The following is a 17,945-nucleotide window of genomic DNA, read 5'->3' as shown; positions in this document are numbered from 1 at the left end:
AAGTCACGTTTAAAAATGTACCAGTTTTATTGATTAAATGATAAGGTATCAAACCAAGTGGCATTTCTTTTAAAGATAGCATACTTTTCAGGCAAAACATTTCATTAAAACAAGTTTGTTAACATTTCGTATGCTAAAATAATTGCTATACTGGACACCTTGTACACACACTTAGTGCAACATGTCCGTAGTTAATAGTTTGCAGATGCTGTGACTCGATGTCCCAACACTTTTGAGGTACATTGTACATACTGTACGTAAAAACATGCTGGGAGATCCACAAAAGTAAACCTTCATCTGCATCAGAGAAGTGGATATTTGATGTTAAGATTCCAATAGAGTGGGAATATGATCACCAGCCTGAATGGCAAGGGTAACAAATGATGTAAAGATCTGCAGTTTTGTAATTTAGTTTTTATCAAGGACCTCCCTCTTTCTCTCTCTCGCTCCTATCTGGTTGGTTGTTTGCAAGTACAATAAATCATTGACAAATGTGAACTCTATTCTTAGCCTTGTATTACAGTTGGCCATAACTAGTTCTTTCCTAACACTGTTGGACAAAGCTGAATGCATTGTTTCTGATCAGTGAAAGCGGTCTTTGATCGGGCCAAGGCTTAATTGAAGATGATAAAGACAGTACACAGACATGCTCAGTGAGGCCAGATGTGCCTATAATATTCCCCAAAGCTTTAAATATATAATCATGTTTTCCCTTTTGGAGAATTTGGCAAAGCGATGTTAGCAGAGGAAGTCTTTAATCACTCAGCAGTGAAGCTGTTCCTCAAAACAAGAAAAAAGAAGAATCATTACACCTCTCAGTCCGTTTATGAAGTCCTGCTGTGATCTGTCAGCTTTGGCACGATGGAACTTTAAATATTTTTTTCTGCTTATAAAATAATATTAGCAAAAAACAGTAATATCATCATTATCATAATCATAGTCATTAGTTCTAAATGCAATGGAATGTTTTGGGCTCTGCTGAACTCTGGCATCAAGTGTATTTTAAACCAGAGACTACAGAGTGATGATTGGAAAGGACAGTCATTTAAGTCAAGCTGATTCGTTTAGTTTGCCTACTGTTGAACATTTGCTCTATACTGTAATATTGCTGCAGTGTTCGTGTTTTTGCTAGGACAACTGTTTTGCATATTGCATTATTTATTTTTTTCTCAGCGGAAGTTTTAAACAAATATAAAGGTAAACTTATAAAATTGTTTAAACTGAAATTAACATTTCCTGTCCAGATATTTATTTTATTTTGTGAGTGAGTATAGCAGGAAAATGTTCATGCCTGAATTCTTGCCCTAATCAAGAAACTTAAAGGGTAAGTGCACCCAAAAATGTAAATTAGCTTGTGTTTTGCTAACCCTTGAGGCATCCTAGGTGTACATCATGACTTTCTTCTTTCAGACGAATCCAGTTGTTATATTACTGACATTGCAATCAGTGGGTGTTGCAGTTGAACAGTCCACAAGTCATCAAATAAAGTGCACACATCCATAATAAAACGTGCCTCACATGGATCCGGGGGATGAATAAAGGCCTCTTGTAGCGAATACGTCTTTTTCTAAGAAAAGTATCCACAATCTCTCACTTCTGGTCTCTGTTGTACGTGAAAGCCATTCCGGTACATGACGCAGCACGTCAGCCTTGCGTGATTAATGTGGATAGAGAACAAAACAAAACACAAAACTTTCAGAATGTTTGTCTGAGCTCTTTAAGAGAATTTATTTTAGAGTAGAGTTACCGTTCCAAAGAAACGGTAATCAAACCAAATCAAACCAAGTTCATCCATTAATCATGATCCAGATCATGATCCACCTCATACAAGTTACGTATTTATGCTGTTTTCTGTTTGCAAAGTAAAAACAGCATGAGTATCCTTCCGGGAAGATTGGCAGCCTTGACTGGGATCTGAGAATGAAAATGATTGGTTTCTAAGAACTAAGCCCATCGTGTCTTCACCCCCCACCACTAGCACTAAACCCCAATGATAAGAGAAACCTCTGGAAAATATCTCCTAATGGAAACAAGACATGCAATTAATCCAAGAACTCCAAACTCACCTGTGCATTTTGTCTCTATAGAATGTTTCTAAAAAATAATAATAAAATGTTAATACAATTGCAATGATAAACCTGACCTTGAATGTATACTATCACTTAAGGTGGCCAAAAAAGTGCACATTTATTGTAATATTATGCATTTTGATACTAAGTGATAATAAGTGTTTCTGTTATTGCATTGATTCTAACAACCAAGAATAAAATGTTAAAGTTAGATGTTACCATCACAGACATGCAGAAGCATATGCACAGAAACACAGACATCCACATTCCAGGATTATTTGTTCAAGACTCTTCAAAAGATTAGGATAATACTGACAAATAGCACTCCTCAATCATTTTCAAACATTTAAAAACTGTTTAAATGGGAGAAGACATTTTGTTTAGCTTATGTTTAGCGTTGTTTGTTCTTGTATTTTGCCAGTATGTATGTTTGAGCTTTCTATTTGTTTTTGTCCTACATGTTTTTCCTTCTCTGCACACAGACACCCTCAGACTGTCTCCTTTCATAATTAGCCCTGTCGCTCATACACTACCTCTATCTCTCTCTCTCTCTCTCTTTCTCTCTCACACACACACACACGCACATGCACACATGCATGCACATTAACATGCACTCAACAACCGTCTCTAAAAGGCCCATCACATCTCTGTCAACTAGTTGTGGTGGTAAAGATGACACATGGTTTCACAGGAAAAAAAGTCCCACGATGTGATTTACAGAAGATGTTTATAAATCCCAATTCCTGGCTTACATTACCTTTCAGCCACTTGAACATGCACAGAGCTATACTGGGTGTGGTATGTGTGGGATATATTGAGGTTGGATTCAAAGTGTGAAATCAAATCCAGTGTCATGACTCTGCAGCAACAGAATGTACTTGTGGTAACACAACATCATTTCCTGTCTCACCCTTTTACAAGAAAAGAATTCCCAATCTGAGTCAGCTGAATCAGGTTGTATACCTGCTACACCAGGAACATTTCTCATTACTAAATCTCACACCGTATATCAGATTTAAATACACATTTTTGACATTTGTTTGACAGGTTTCATAAACATGATCAAATGAAATCATATTAAGAGGTCATGGCACCACATTCAGCTTTGCACGAGCGACACCTGTTAATCCTCATGGATGTTTTCATGAATATCTCTCATTTTTGCTCTCTCTGGATAAGATATGGAAGTCAGTGAGCTGTAAAACTAGGTCACTGAACCTAACAGGGACTGAGATTGTTCTGTGGACTTTAAACACAAAGGACATTCTTTTACCTGCGTCTTTATCTCTCTTTTCCCCTGCAGTTTGTTCCTGAATCTCAAACTCAAAGTTTGATTGTGATAATATATCACCAGTATGTGTCTGATAAAGCTAATCAACTGATACTCTTCTAGACTGGCCTTCCGGGATTTAGCTGGATTTTTAGTATTTAAATGCCAAAGGTACAGAAATATTTTGTACCTTTTTTTTTTTAAATGCCATTTGAAAGCGCAGGTCTGCTGGCAGCACGTGAAGGACGAGCACCTGAAGTTAATGGAGTCACTGCTGCACTAAATCCAGCACAGCATCTCACCTTCTGTTCCCCTGTGTTTTCAAGATGTGTCCCAGGTTTCCTTAATGGATTAGCTCACCACAAAAAAAAGAGAGAAAACCCTGTGATTATTTAAACATCATCCAAACTCATCATATGCAAGAACACTAAGGAGAAATTCTGAAGACCATACTGCTAATTGTTTTCATAATTACAATGGGACTAAAGCTTTCTAGCTCCAAACAGGATGCAATACACTATAAAAGTATCATGAAGTCTTTATGATACTTTAAGGTGATCAATACAATAGCTTACTGAGATGAGGCACATCAAGGCACATCCAAATCGTACCTTGACTTAATGAAATTTACTTTTATTTATTATTTAAATGATCATTTTTTTTTCAACCTAATTTTTCTCAGCTTTGACTCAACCAAAATAATTACTTGTATTGAAGTAAATATGGTCTAACGCTTAGTTATTCTAGGTCATTAGACATTAATATACGTCACTCTGGAAGCAAGCTTACAAGCGAAAAAAAAAAAAAAAAACTAAAAACCTTGTAAAGTCAGCAAAGCAGCAAGGACAGCATTTGCAATCACAGGGGTCTGATGAGACCCTTTCGCCTACCCAAGGCTTTTACATTGCAACATTTGATGACATGTTGGCCCCATTAACAGCGTGAAGTGACTGACTAAAATAAAATAACCTTTTCCCTACTGAAACCCTTCATATGACCAGATAAGCTGTGTAAATCACTGAATGAATGAATGAATGCAGATGTATGCTCGTCTGTTAGGTGAAGAGCCTACTGGTGAACTATACCTGCATTTTACTTAACAAAAGCCAAATGGTTAAATTGTTTGAAAGATTAATAAACCAAATAAAATGAAAAATTAAGGAAATGTGGTGTACAAGCCAAATGATGCTCCATTTACTGCATATGGTGTTGGCAAATGTCACTGAACCTGAAAACAAGTGCCTGAATATATTCCATCAGAATACATAAAACCAAAGAGGAACGTACAAAAAAAAAAAAAATTATTTCAGTAATAACTTTAATCAAAACATATGCAGATATTTTCAGATATTGTCTTTTTTTTTGGTTGGGGGAGTTTCTTAACGGAGATTGTCAAAAAAGCCCAAAATTGAAGGCAAATCAGTGCTGAGAGAAGTGCATGCAGGTTAGGTTAAATATCTTGACCTGTCTCCAAGTCCTGCAGTGTGAAATGTGAAGACAGCCAGAACAGCAGTCTGACAGCTTTGAAGGTCACGTAGTGTACGGGCATAAAAAGTTAACATGTCCTGAGTCCAGTTACAGTTTAGATAAGCTGTTTGCTGACCAAGCCATGGGTCTGGACCTTGGTCTTCGTTCACATTGTTTGATCAAGTTCAAAATCCTGACTGTAAAAAACTGTATGAGCTCCACCTGAACACAATATACAATTTATTCCTCATTTTTGGATCCCACCTCTGTCTCTCTGCCTCACTATATCAATATCCTGAGCCCACTATCAGCACTACCAAGGGACTGGGCCATTGCACAATAACAGCACCCAGCCACAAAAAACTACCAACGAAAAATCATATTAAAAAACTGTCATGTCAGGAGAGTTCGGTCTAGAATAATGACTGTCAAGGGTCTTATTTGCATGTTATGAAACATCAGTTCTATTGCGTTATAGGAGCACATAAAAAATGGGTACACAAACACGAATACTGAAGTTTTTTTTGCATGATGGTTCAGCAGTTGAGCCAGTGCACGTAAGACCTTAAGGTCTGTCCCTAAGAGTCTCTGAGGGACAGGGGTGGGGCTTGGCAAGATAGGCCAGGGGGTGGTGATGTGGCACAAGCTTCTAAGAAATGCTGGCGTGATGGCCAAACTGAATCCCATTAGAGATGAAGGTCTGATGAGTAATAGTCAATTCTGTAACAGCGTAAGAAATGACCATCACACATGGCTAACAGTTATGTAGGGCAAGAGTTGATGTTATTCAGTGTGTCCAGCAGGTCTATCAGCAGAACTATAGCTTTAAAATATATTAAATTAAACCTACTGGGATAACAGCAAATATACTTCATGTTGAATTTGGATTATGATTGAAATATAAGTTTGGCTAGTACTTAAACCAATAGTGCATACTTCACAGAATACATTAGCAGTCTGCTTCTTTTATCCTTTGAGGGACATAAATGTGTTGTGCAGAGAAATGAAGGAGACATGAGTGTATGAGTGTGTACATGTGTGTTTGAATCACCATAAAACTGTCACTTTGGTACAGTAAGATCTCTGCTTGAGTCACACAGGCTCCACATGGAACTTGAAATGCTCAACACTATCCAGAGATTATTATGGCAGACGTTTTAATAACCTCATTCGTGCAGGTGTGGGAGCGCACAAGGAAATTATAGATGAAATATGTCATAGATTACCATTACCATAAAAAAAAATAAAACACTTCATGATAGTTTATTGTACGTTTTATCATGCGAAAGTACAGTGTGGGCACCTTCTTTTGAAGCTTTCACAAGTATTCGGCTCAGGGCAGTCCATCAGACATCTATATCAATGAGCCATATTATTATTGTAATAAAGATGGAATATTAAAATGCAGTTTAAAGATGTATTATTGCATATTTAAACTACTTTTTAGTCATTATTTTTACATTTATATACAGTACATACAGTACATGACTAGAGTTATGCTTCCTAAAAATTAAGCTTTGTCATCACAGGAATAAGTTACAGTATTATTTTACTGTGATTTTCTGTTAATGCCACTAAGCTCTCCAGACCAGCTGAAATGATACTCAGAAACCTTGTGATGTGGCCCTTAAAGCAATATAGTGTGAAACAGTGACATCAGATGGCAGATTATCCATTAAGACTCATATAAAGTCGTCAATCACCATGATTTAGATAATGCAATACAAATAAAGTGTGAATGGAACCGAGCCTCTTAACTTATCAAATTACTTTAATAAGCGGTCATTGGAGTTTATCTTCTCCGGACTATACAGACTTTACTCAGAATCAGACACACATTTACACAAACCAATGGAAAACTTGTGAGGAGTGTTCATGGTAACGTCACACACAAGGCTGAAGGTAGACTGTCTGGTTATATCAGACACAGGTGCTAGCCTGTCTGATCTTTGATTGTTTGCTTTAAAGTTTATGCCATTTTTCAAGTTAACAAGAGGTCAAACAGAACGGTCAGGCCCAATCCCTTTCATCAAATCATTATAAATGTGTAAATTTGAAACTGTTCTTTTTACAATTGAATGTAATGCTGAGAACTAATAGATCAGTCCTGTTGGTCTCATTGTGATCAGTTTCAGGTTTGTAACGTCTGTATCTGTAACATCTTTAGTGGCAGCTGTGGCCTAATGGTTAGAGAGTTGGACTTGTAACCCAAAGGTCACAGGTTTGAGTCTCGGTGCTGGCAGGAGTTATAGGTGGAGGGAGTGAACAAACAGTGCTCTCTTCCACCCTCAATACACATGGCTGAAGTGCCCTTGAGCAAGGCACTGAACCCCCAGTTGCTCCCCGGGTGCTGGATCTATAGTTGCCCACTGCTCCAGGTGTGTGTTCACTTCTCACTGCTGTGTGTGCACTGGGAGGGGTTAAATGCAGAGCACCAATTCTGAGTATGGGGTACCAATACAAATGTCATGACCTTTTCTTTTAAAGAATCACAAGGAACTCTCCAGTTTCAAATAGACACAAACATTTAACAAATACCCCCCTATTTAACAAGGCAGTGGTATAGTTGATAGCCTTTCACTGTTGCAACAGGTTTCACCGAAGACCCTTGTCTCTTCTGTGGATTCATCAGAACATGTAAATGGTTTATTTTCCTTGTATGTGCTCTTTCAGAAAAAGCACTGTAAGTTATTAATTTCTGGCATTCATTTTCCCTTTAGACTGTGTCCCAAATCCCTAGAAGTTTCAAAACTGATGAATGAGCTGTCAGAAGACGGTGGGTGTGCAGGGCGTGATAACAGGACATGAGGATGAGCATGAAACGGTGCCATAAATAAACGTCGGAATAAAAGACTTTTTAAAATATATTCAAATAGAAAACTGTAATAATATTTCACAATATTATTGATTTTACTTTATTTTTGATCAAATGAGTGCAGCATTTGTAAGCATAATAGACTCCTTAAAGAAACCTAAAAAAAAAATCTTGATTCCAAATTTTTGTCCGGAAGAGCATCATTTTTTTTTTTTTAAAGTATATATAGAGAGCCAAATATAAAGAGAATTTCTGGATTTTACATTGTTGAACCAGGATTAAAATTATAAAATTCTGACATAAAACACAATTTTTTGAAACTGTCAAAAAGCTAATTTGTGTCACTGACCAAGGGAACACTCCGACTTTTTGGGACTTAAGCTTATTCACAGTATCCCCCAGAGTTAGATAAGTCCATACATACTGTCACGGGAGGAGCACAAGACAGACACAGTGGGCGTGGCGTCAGGCCTCGGAGAGGCTTTTATTAACAGAAATCATAAAACAAAGGGAATAAAAGTGGCCAAAAGGGGGAAAGTGTCCAAAATAACAGGGAATCTGGTGTCCTCGTTGTGCTGCGGGATTTGTGTAGGTCGGGCAGTGTTCATCAAGGAAGGGTCCAGGCAAGGGGCGGAGTCCGGCGGCCGCACGCGCTCCCCTCCTTGGTCCGGGGCGCGAGGGGCGGCGGCTTCTCCTAGCGGCCGCGTCTCTCTCGTTGGCCGCGGCGCTGGTAGGGGATGGACGGCCCGGCATCCTGGCCCGTCGGCCGTGTATACGGGTGCGGTTCCCATCCGGAACGCGGGTCCGGCAGCTCACGTCTTGGTGGCGCGGGAGTCCCTCAACGCACCCTTCCTAAAATGCTATTTCATGCATACTGAGTTTTTTTACACTGTTAAAGAGTTGGATTCCCATGCTAAACATGGACAAAGTTTCAAAAATTAAGTTGTACGGTTTGTCACAAGTTTCGGAAAGTTTTTTTCGAGTATGGGTCTGTGTGACGTTAAATGGAGCGGAATTTCCTTATATGGGTCCTAATGGCACTTCTCCAGGAAGAGCGCGAGCGCGCCCGTAGAGCAGAGCAATTCATTGATCAGAGCGAGAGCATCGCGAAATGTCACAAAAGAAGTGTGTTTTTGGTTGCCAGGGCAAGACAACCCTGCACAGATTACCAAAAAAAACCAGCATTAAGGGACCAGTAGATGGAGTTTATTTTTACAAAGCATCAACGGAGTTGTGCAAGTGTTTTTGTTTGTGCCCTGCATTTCGAAGATGCTTGTTTTACAAACAAGGCCCAGTTTGACGCCGGATTTGCATATCGTTTATTTCTTAACGATAATGCAGTCCCAACGAAAAAGGGTCACGATCGTGTGTTGGAACCGCATGCGGTGAGTAAAACTGCTTCAAATATCTCTGTGTTGTTAACTTAGCTATCGGCGCTTAAGCACACCAAGTAAACAACATGCGATGTTGTCATCAAACTGCACTTTCCACATGTACACCTTAAAAAAAAAAAAAAAGACAACATAAAGTGGAACTTAGTCATTTTACAAAACCGCTAAGCAAATATATACAGTTTCAATACATACCACATAGAGACGTTGTTGCCGCCGCTGCTCTTGTTCGATTTCAGCCTCGGGATCTGATTCTGGATCATAAATATACGCTGAATCTGACTGTTAGCCATGGTTTGTTTTGGATGTTTTTTTCCTCACGGTCAGTGCTTTAAGTGGGCCGGTATGCACCGGTACTCATAACCGCCCCTTCCAAATATAGCTCTTGAGCGTACCGCCACCTCTTGAGCGTACCGCCACCTCTTGAGCGTACCGCCACCTCTCCGTGCGCCCAGAATGTGCTTTTAGTGTACTGGTACGCTCATTTGGACATCTGTTTTAATAAAGGATTTAATCTTTTACCTGCACTGCCGATCTAATGCAAACTTTATAATTCATCCCACCGAGAGCAGAAAGTTCATTTCCAAATTACCCATTCATCCTCAAGTTATACAAGAAAATAGCGCATGTGTTGCTTTTCCCACTGTTAAGTGTCAACAACTCAATGTGGCCAGAGAAGGTGGGTGAAACTCGCTGACTGATACCTCACCAAGTCTGAATGATATCACTGCAGGTCAGACTCAAGCTAATGAAGTAATGCAGCTCTTTCAGGTAGGGTGACCAGACGTCCCGAAAAATTCGGGACAGCCCCGAAATCTAAACTGTTGTCCCAACTCCCGAATCTGGACCTAATTGTCCCGAAAATTATACTAAAGCAAAATCTTGAGTATTTATTGTCTGATAAACATTAAAAACTGTCTGCGGAGGTTGAGTTGTCCTGCAGCCCCCGCTGGCTGCTCATTGGCTGCAGCATCTTTTTTCTAAATTCTAAAAAAATACCGTAGGCGGCTAGGCACAAATTTAGATATTCATTTATCTAATTAATCTATAGCCTATGCACAAAGACAATATGATATTTTTGTCCCCTTTTTGTTTTAAAGCTTGATGAAGAGAGCGCAAGTTGCTGCAGCTGCGAGGAGGACCGTGATGCACGCGTACAGGAGTGATTGACAGTTCGCGGCACTATGTACAAAAAATACTCCACTACAAAAATATTTCGTTATTTTCGTTTAAGCTTATTAACGTTAAGTGTTACAGAAAGGTCTGATTTACGCACTGTTACAACAGTCATTATTTTTTTTTATTTTTTTTTTTTACAATGACATTTGAGTTCACGATTTTAATGTTGCTGTTTCTTGTTCCAGACTAAGGATTAATGACAGACGGTTGATCTTTGAATAAAAATGTGTTTTGTTAAGGTTTGAAATTCATTATCTTTTATTATAGGCTACGAAGTCTAATATCATAAGCCCCCCATCCCGTCACCCAAGACCACAGACACCCCCCCCCCCCCCCACCGGTTAATAAAATAGGCTATAATAGAGTACCGGCACCTCTTTTGGGCCACTTAAAGCACTGCTCACGGTAATGTCACAGCTTCCAAACGCTCTCAACGCAAAAGCTTACTCGCGCTCGTGATTCTTTAGCTCCGCCCACAGACTTTTTGGAGTTATGAAGGATGCAGTACTACTCTATAGGTACTCAAGATTAGCAGGATATTGAGTGAAAACGAGCATTTCACCCCCCCTTTAAAGATTATTTAACTGGTGCTGCTTCAAAGGCAATAGCGGGAATTATGTGAACAGACAGTAATTTCGATGCTGCAGAATCAGTTTGGAAGAAAAGACCTGCTTATTAACGTGAAAATTACCCTTTTCTTCTGCAGATGATTTCAGATGACATCTGGACTGTACTTTCCAGTGCAGTTGACAGAGAGGAACCAGTGATGAATAGAAGTTATGGAATGTCCAGTGTAGCTGTAGAAGATACTGAAGACACACTGGTTTCAGATCGTCTGAAAACCTTCTAGGAAATAGTCTCTTGGAATCGCCACGAAGCAGACAGACAATCCAGAGGTAGAGGAGGCTCTTCACAAGTTTGAAAAGCCAACTCAATACAAAGACAGATGATTTAAAGTTGAGCTGCCATGGTGACATGACAAGCCAGAACTCCCAGATAACTATAGAATTGCCAACAAAAGATTGGAGTGCTTCAACAGAAGGTTGCAGTCCCCAATATAATGAACTTGTAAATGATTCCCTTGAGGAGGCATCATCAAAGACATGGTAGAGGTTGAGTGATCACAAACCGCTGTGAAATACTACGTGCCTCTTCATGCTGTTCTCCTTGAAGACAAGGTAACAACAAAGCTCAGAGTAGTGTTTGATGCCTCATCACATGACTGTCTACTTACTGGACCTAACCTGAATCCAGATCTGCTCAGCATATTAATAAATTCAGACTGCATGCGATTGTATTTACAGCAGATATCAAAAAGGCGTTCTTGCAGATTTCTCTTGCTGAGAAGGAAAGAGGTGTGGGGCTATTCCTCTGGCTCACTGCACCGCCCCATGAAGACACAGGTGAGAAGCTGTGTGTGCTATGGATGACAAGGGTTGTGTTTGGAGTATTCCAAAGCCCATTTCTCCTTGCAGCAAGTGCAAGTGATGTTGAAGATGCCTACTCCACAACTGTTAGTTCCAAACAGATTATGTCCACAGCTGGCTTGGACTTTTGCAAATGGACAACAAACTATCCTGCATTGAAGGAGAAATGGAAGACACTGATGAATGAACTTGCGCCAGAGACACCAGTAACACATGAATGAATGAATGAATGATGCATTTATATAGCACTTGTCACGGTTCATGAATGCACCGTCTCCAGCTGTAGTCATGTTACGTCATGTTGATTGTTTCCTGTGGCTCGTTCTATCAGACTATATAATGCCCTGTCTTTCGTCTCCTGTTTGTCTGATCGTTGTTTGTAGATCCTGGTGTTTGATGTTGTGTTCGTGTTGTTCCTGCCTTGCTTTGTCGCCGTTCTGTCGGATCCTGTCTTCACGCTCGGAATACACTCACCACCATTGGATTATCACCACTGTCATCGTCGTCAGCGCACTCTACGTCTCAACTCACCAGTCTGTGCTGCCATTGTGGTTCCTGCGTCACTCTCCGGCCTTCCATCATCATCATACTATCAATAAACTTCCTTGTACTTGCATTTGTCTCCTGTCCTCCATAACTACCGTCACAGCACTTTATTGTGTATTGTGGTACTCCCAAAGGGCTTTTACAATCATGTGGGGGGGGGGGGGGGTCTCTCCTCAATCACAACCAGTGTGCAGGATCCACTTGGATGATGCAACGGCAGCCACAGGACACTGGCACCTGTGCGCTCACCACATACCAGCTGGTGGAGAGTTTAGAGAGTCATATAGCCAATCAATTGGTTGAGGATTATTAGGAGGCCATGATTGACAAAGGCCAGGGGGCAATTTGGCCATGACACCGGGATTCTACCCCTACTCTTTACGAGAAGTGCCATGGGATTTTTGATGACCACAGAGAGTCAGGACCTTGGTTTAATGTCTCATCTGAATGACAGTGCTTTTTTTGACAGTATAGTGTCCACATCACAATACTGGGGTGTTAGGACCCACACAGACCTCAGGGTGAGCACCCCCTTCTGGCCTCACTAACACCTCTTCCAACAGCAACATAGTTTTCCCAGGAGGTCTCCCATCCAGGTACTGACCAGGCTCAACCCTGCTTTGCTTCGGTGGGAAACCAGTCTTGGGCTGCAGGGTGATATGTCTGTGGCATAGCTGAGGATGGAAGAAAGACTACATGCCTCATTGCTTCAAAGACCAGGGTAGCCACTGCATCGTATTGGGAGCAGTGATTGAAGTGAGACTAGAAAACAACTTGCTAAAGCCTCTGAATATGGAGCTCCAACAAGTTCACATGTGGACAAATTCGATGATCATGCTACAGTGGATTCGCAGTCCAGCTCACAAATGGAGACAGTTTGTGTCAAACAGAGCGGCTGAAATACAGTCCTTAACCAACCCTGCAATGGTTCCCAGTGTAAAAGGCCAATCCAGCAGGTCTCCCCAACGGAAGGAGACTGTAGCTAATCTTAAGGAAAGTGAACTGTGGTGGAAAAGACCTCCATTTCTGACTGCACCAAATCTGTCTAAGAAAAGTAATGTGAAGATCAAAAGGACGAAGATGTGAGTAATAAGCTAAAACAAGTTGGTCACTGTGCAACTCAGCAGCAGCAGCGAACAAAGTGGAATGTAACCTGCGCTAAATTTACTGAAGTACAGTAAACAAAGACAGTATTGCAGGTCACTGCAATGCAAGTTTAAGCTCCAAGAAAAGAGTTGAGTGGACTGCTGAAAAAAAAAATGTTTGAGGCTGAGAAGTACTGCACAAAAGTGACACAAGTTTGCAACTTTAGCCATGAGATTAATTTGCTAGAAGCTGGTAAAACCCTGAACTCAGATTCAAAAATCTGAGATCTGAAAGCTTTCCTTGATGGTGATGAATTGCATTGTGTTAGTGACACATTTGGATTTTAGTTACAGAGAAAAACATCCATGGATTCTACTAGAAGGCACGACAGATATTGTGAGCTGCTGGTTTATTACAACCATGAATTTAACATCTGGTCTGTGAGACACTCTTGTACAAATCAGAAGTAGACACTGGATTTTTCTCGCCTGTGAAGACAGGCCTGAGAAATGCCAATTTTGAAGAAATGTCTATACTCCTTACAGAAGTAGAAGCTGTACTGAATTCCAGACCCATTACTTTTGTCCACACTGAGGTTGACGAGCCACCGCCTCTGACACCTGCACACTTCCTGGTTGGTAAACGACTAACTTCACTGCCTCCAAAACCATTCCCATAACACTGTGAGTAAGGAGGAGATGAGAAGGAGGTGGAGATAAAGGAACTGACTTGGACCTCATGGACTCATGGAATCGCTAGAGAAAGGACTATCAGCTTGATCTGAAGCCTGCTCACTCCTGTTGCACACAAAAACCTACTTAACAGGTGACATTGTTTCTTACATCACTACAATTTAACATTTCTACCTCATGTTTATTGATCTTGTTATGTTAATGTACTCTTTAGTTAAATTCCTGTTGTCATGAACACATGCATATACTTGTTTTGTTAATGTCTTGCACCTTGGTCCATCAGAAAAAAAGACAATATATCATTATATATAAAAGTATATTTAATATGTGTGTATACTGAAAATGTGATTGCCTCCCTCGTAGCGTTGCACAACTTCAGTAAAACAGTACTTTTGTTTTTTAGTTGTCATTATTGCTTTCTAAGCAGAGAAGATAGAAAAAGAGTGAAAAAAATACATGGAATTCAGAATTTGATAAATAAAATAAAAAAAACATTAAAAACAAATCTATTCAATAAGAAAAAATAAGTATTGTTACTGGCAGTTCCAGACATTTGGACTTTTTTATGTGTAAGTGCACATGATTGAATGTGTGTATGTCCGTACATGAAAGTGTGTTCCTTCGTATGCATGCACGAGTGCTTGTTGTGTCTGTCCTGAACTAACCCCAGCAGTCTCTCAGTGCTGGAAACAGATAAGGCAGCTGTGAAGGCCACAGATTGAGTGCCAGACGCTGTAAATCCAGGGAGCACTCACTCTCTACTGTGCACTGCATTGCAAACCTCCCTCTGGGATCCGGGCTGCATCTTTCTCATGCCTGATCCATGCTATAGTCACTGCCCTCTAGAACATAGGCTATATTTAATAATACCGTTCTAAATTTAAGGTTGTAATTTTTTTTTTTTTAAAGTAATTAATACTTTTATTCAGAAAAGATGCATTAAATGTATCAAAAGTGACAGTAAAGACTGACAATATAAGACTTTTACAATGTCTGTTTTTAAATACAGGTCATTCTAAAAAAATTAGCATATTGTGATAAAAGTTCATTATTTTCCATAACGTAATGATAAAAATTAAACTTTCATATATTTAGATTCATTGCACACCAACTGAAATATTTCAGGTCTTTTATTGCTTTAATACTGATGATTTTGGCATACAGCTCATAAAAAACAAACAAAACAAAAAAATTAGCATATCATGAAAAGGTTCTCTAAACGAGCTATTAACCTAATCATCTGAAGCAACTAATTAACTCTAAACACTTGCAAAAGATTCCTGAGGCTTTTAAAAACTCCCAGCCTGGTTCATTACTCAAAACCGCAATCATGGGTAAGACTGCCGACCTCACTGCTGTCCAGAAGGCCATCATTGACACCCTCAAGTGAGAGGGTAAGACACAGAAAGACATTTCTGAACGAATAGGCTGTTCCCAGAGTGCTGTATCAAGGCACCTCAGTGGGAAGTCTGTGTGAGGGAAAGTGTTGCAAAAAAGGCTGCACAACGAGAAGAGGTGACCGCACCCTGAGGAAGATTGTGGAGAAGGACCGATTCCAGACCTTGGGGGACCTGCGGAAGCAGTGGACTGAGTCTGGAGTAGAAACATCCAGAGCCACCGTGCACAGGCGTGTGCAGGAAATGGGCTACAGAGAAGCAGCACTGGACTGTTGCTCAGTGGTCCAAAGTACTCTTTTCGGATGAAAGCAAATTTTGCATGTCATTCGGAAATCAAGGTGCCAGAGTCTGGAGGAAGACTGGGGAGAAGGAAATGCCAAAAAGCCTGAAGTCCTGTGTCAAGTACCCACAGTCAGTGATGGTCTGGGGTGCCATGTCAGCTGCTGGTGTTGGTTCACTGTGTTTTATCAAGGGCAGGGTCAATGTAGCTAGCTATTAGGAGATTTTGGAGCACTTCATGCTTCCATCTGCTGAAACGCTTTATGGAGATGAAGATTTCGTTTTTCAGCATGACCTGGCACCTGCTCACAGTGCCAAAACCACTGGTAAATGGTTTACTGACCATGGTATCACTGTGCTCAATTGGCCTGCCAACTCTCCTGACCTGAACCCCATAGAGAATCTGTGGGATATTGTGAAGAGAAAGTTGAGAGATGCAAGACCCAACACTCTGGATGAGCTTAAGGCCACTATCGAAGCATCCTGGGCCTCCATAACACCTCAGCAGTGCCACAGGCTGATTGCCTCCATGCCACGCCGCATTGAAGCAGTCATTTCTGCAAAAGGATTCCCAACCAAGTATTGAGTGCATAACTGAACATAATTATTTGAAGGTTGACTTTTTTGTATTAAAAACACTTTTCTTTTATTGGTCGGATGAAATATGCTAATTTTTTGAGATAGGAATTTTGGGTTTTCATGAGCTGTATGCCAAAATCATCAGTATTAAAACAATAAAAGGCCTGAAATATTTCAGTTGGGGTGCAATAAATCTAGAATATATGAAAGTTAAATTTTTATCATTACATTATGGAAAATAATTTTATCACAATATGCTAATTTTTTTAGAAGGACCTGTAAATGCCGTTTTCTTTCTTTCATTTTTACTTTCTATTTATTAAAGAATCCTGTATATTATCACAGTTTCAACAAAAATATTTTGCAACATTGATTATAATAAGAAATGTTTCTTGAACATCAAATCAGAATATTAAAAGGATTTCTGCAGGATCGTGTGTCACTGAAGACTGGAGTAATGATGCTGAAAATCAGCTTTGCCATCACAGAAATAAATTACAGTTATTTTAAATTGTAGTATTATTTAATTTTTCCACACTGTTTCTAGTAATGCATTTACTAAAAGCAAATACAACAGAACTCCATGTGGATTATTATGTTATATATTATCTATTGTTTCTAGATTTTTTTTAGCTATAGATTCACAAATACATTAATGAAAAATAATTTGTTCTAAAGTTCAAAAGAGAGCTTTGTTATATACATTTAATAAAACAATATATATATATATATATATATATATATATATATATATATATATATATATATATATATATATATATATATATATATATATACACACACACACACACACACACACACACACACACACTCACCTAAAGGATTATTAGGAACACCTGTTCAATTTCTCATTAATACAATTATCTAATTATATATATATATATATATATATATATATATATATATATATATATATATATATATATATATATATATATATATATATATATATATATTAGGGCTGTTAATTAATATTTTTCTAATTTAATTAATGACATAATTTGGAAATCTAGACACATATACATTTAAGATCCAATTAAAGAAATGGCCTTGATTGATAGTCAGAGCTGTCAACATTATCTTACTACTAGACCTATCACTGCCCCTTGTTGGTTTCTTGGTCAGTTGTGTGTATGTTCATGTATTTGTCTGATGTTTGTTTGATTGTTGGTCTGTTGTGTTTCTAATGTACATCATAGTTTAATAGCACTTTTTATCAAATGTATTGTAATTGTAATTTTACTTTATTTTATGGTGACTTACCATCTGTCTAGGGACTGCAGATGAAAAACAGCCTTCTGGCTAACACTGGCATATTGACAGAAATGTTTATTAATATGCATTGTCCCTGTAATAATAAATAAATAAATAAATAAATAAATGAATAATTGTGATACATGAGAAAAGCATGAAATAGAAATTCCAAAAAGTTGTTTTAGAAAGAAATCTTTCTTTCTTTTTTCATTTTCATTTATTTTTTATTTTTAATGTTTTATATATTAAAGTTGGCTGGCAGTATGAACTATTACGAAACCATTTCAGAATTCTTTGAACAGTGTTTTGAGAAAAGTATTCACACGGTTTGTTATTTGTATTACTAAAAACTGTTTAGGACATTTACAAAGTGTTCAAATCACTGTTACAAGTTTTTTGAGAAAAGTGACCTGAGTGTGGAGAACCGTGTCAAATCGAATGAGAAAAAATATTAATAAATCCAATGACTATCA

The sequence above is a fragment of the Carassius auratus genome, chromosome 32 (genome assembly GCF_003368295.1).
Source record: "Carassius auratus strain Wakin chromosome 32, ASM336829v1, whole genome shotgun sequence".
Taxonomy (NCBI): domain Eukaryota; kingdom Metazoa; phylum Chordata; class Actinopteri; order Cypriniformes; family Cyprinidae; genus Carassius; species Carassius auratus.
The sequence above is the reverse complement of the archived record's forward strand: the minus strand, read 5'-3'. Positions refer to the sequence as shown.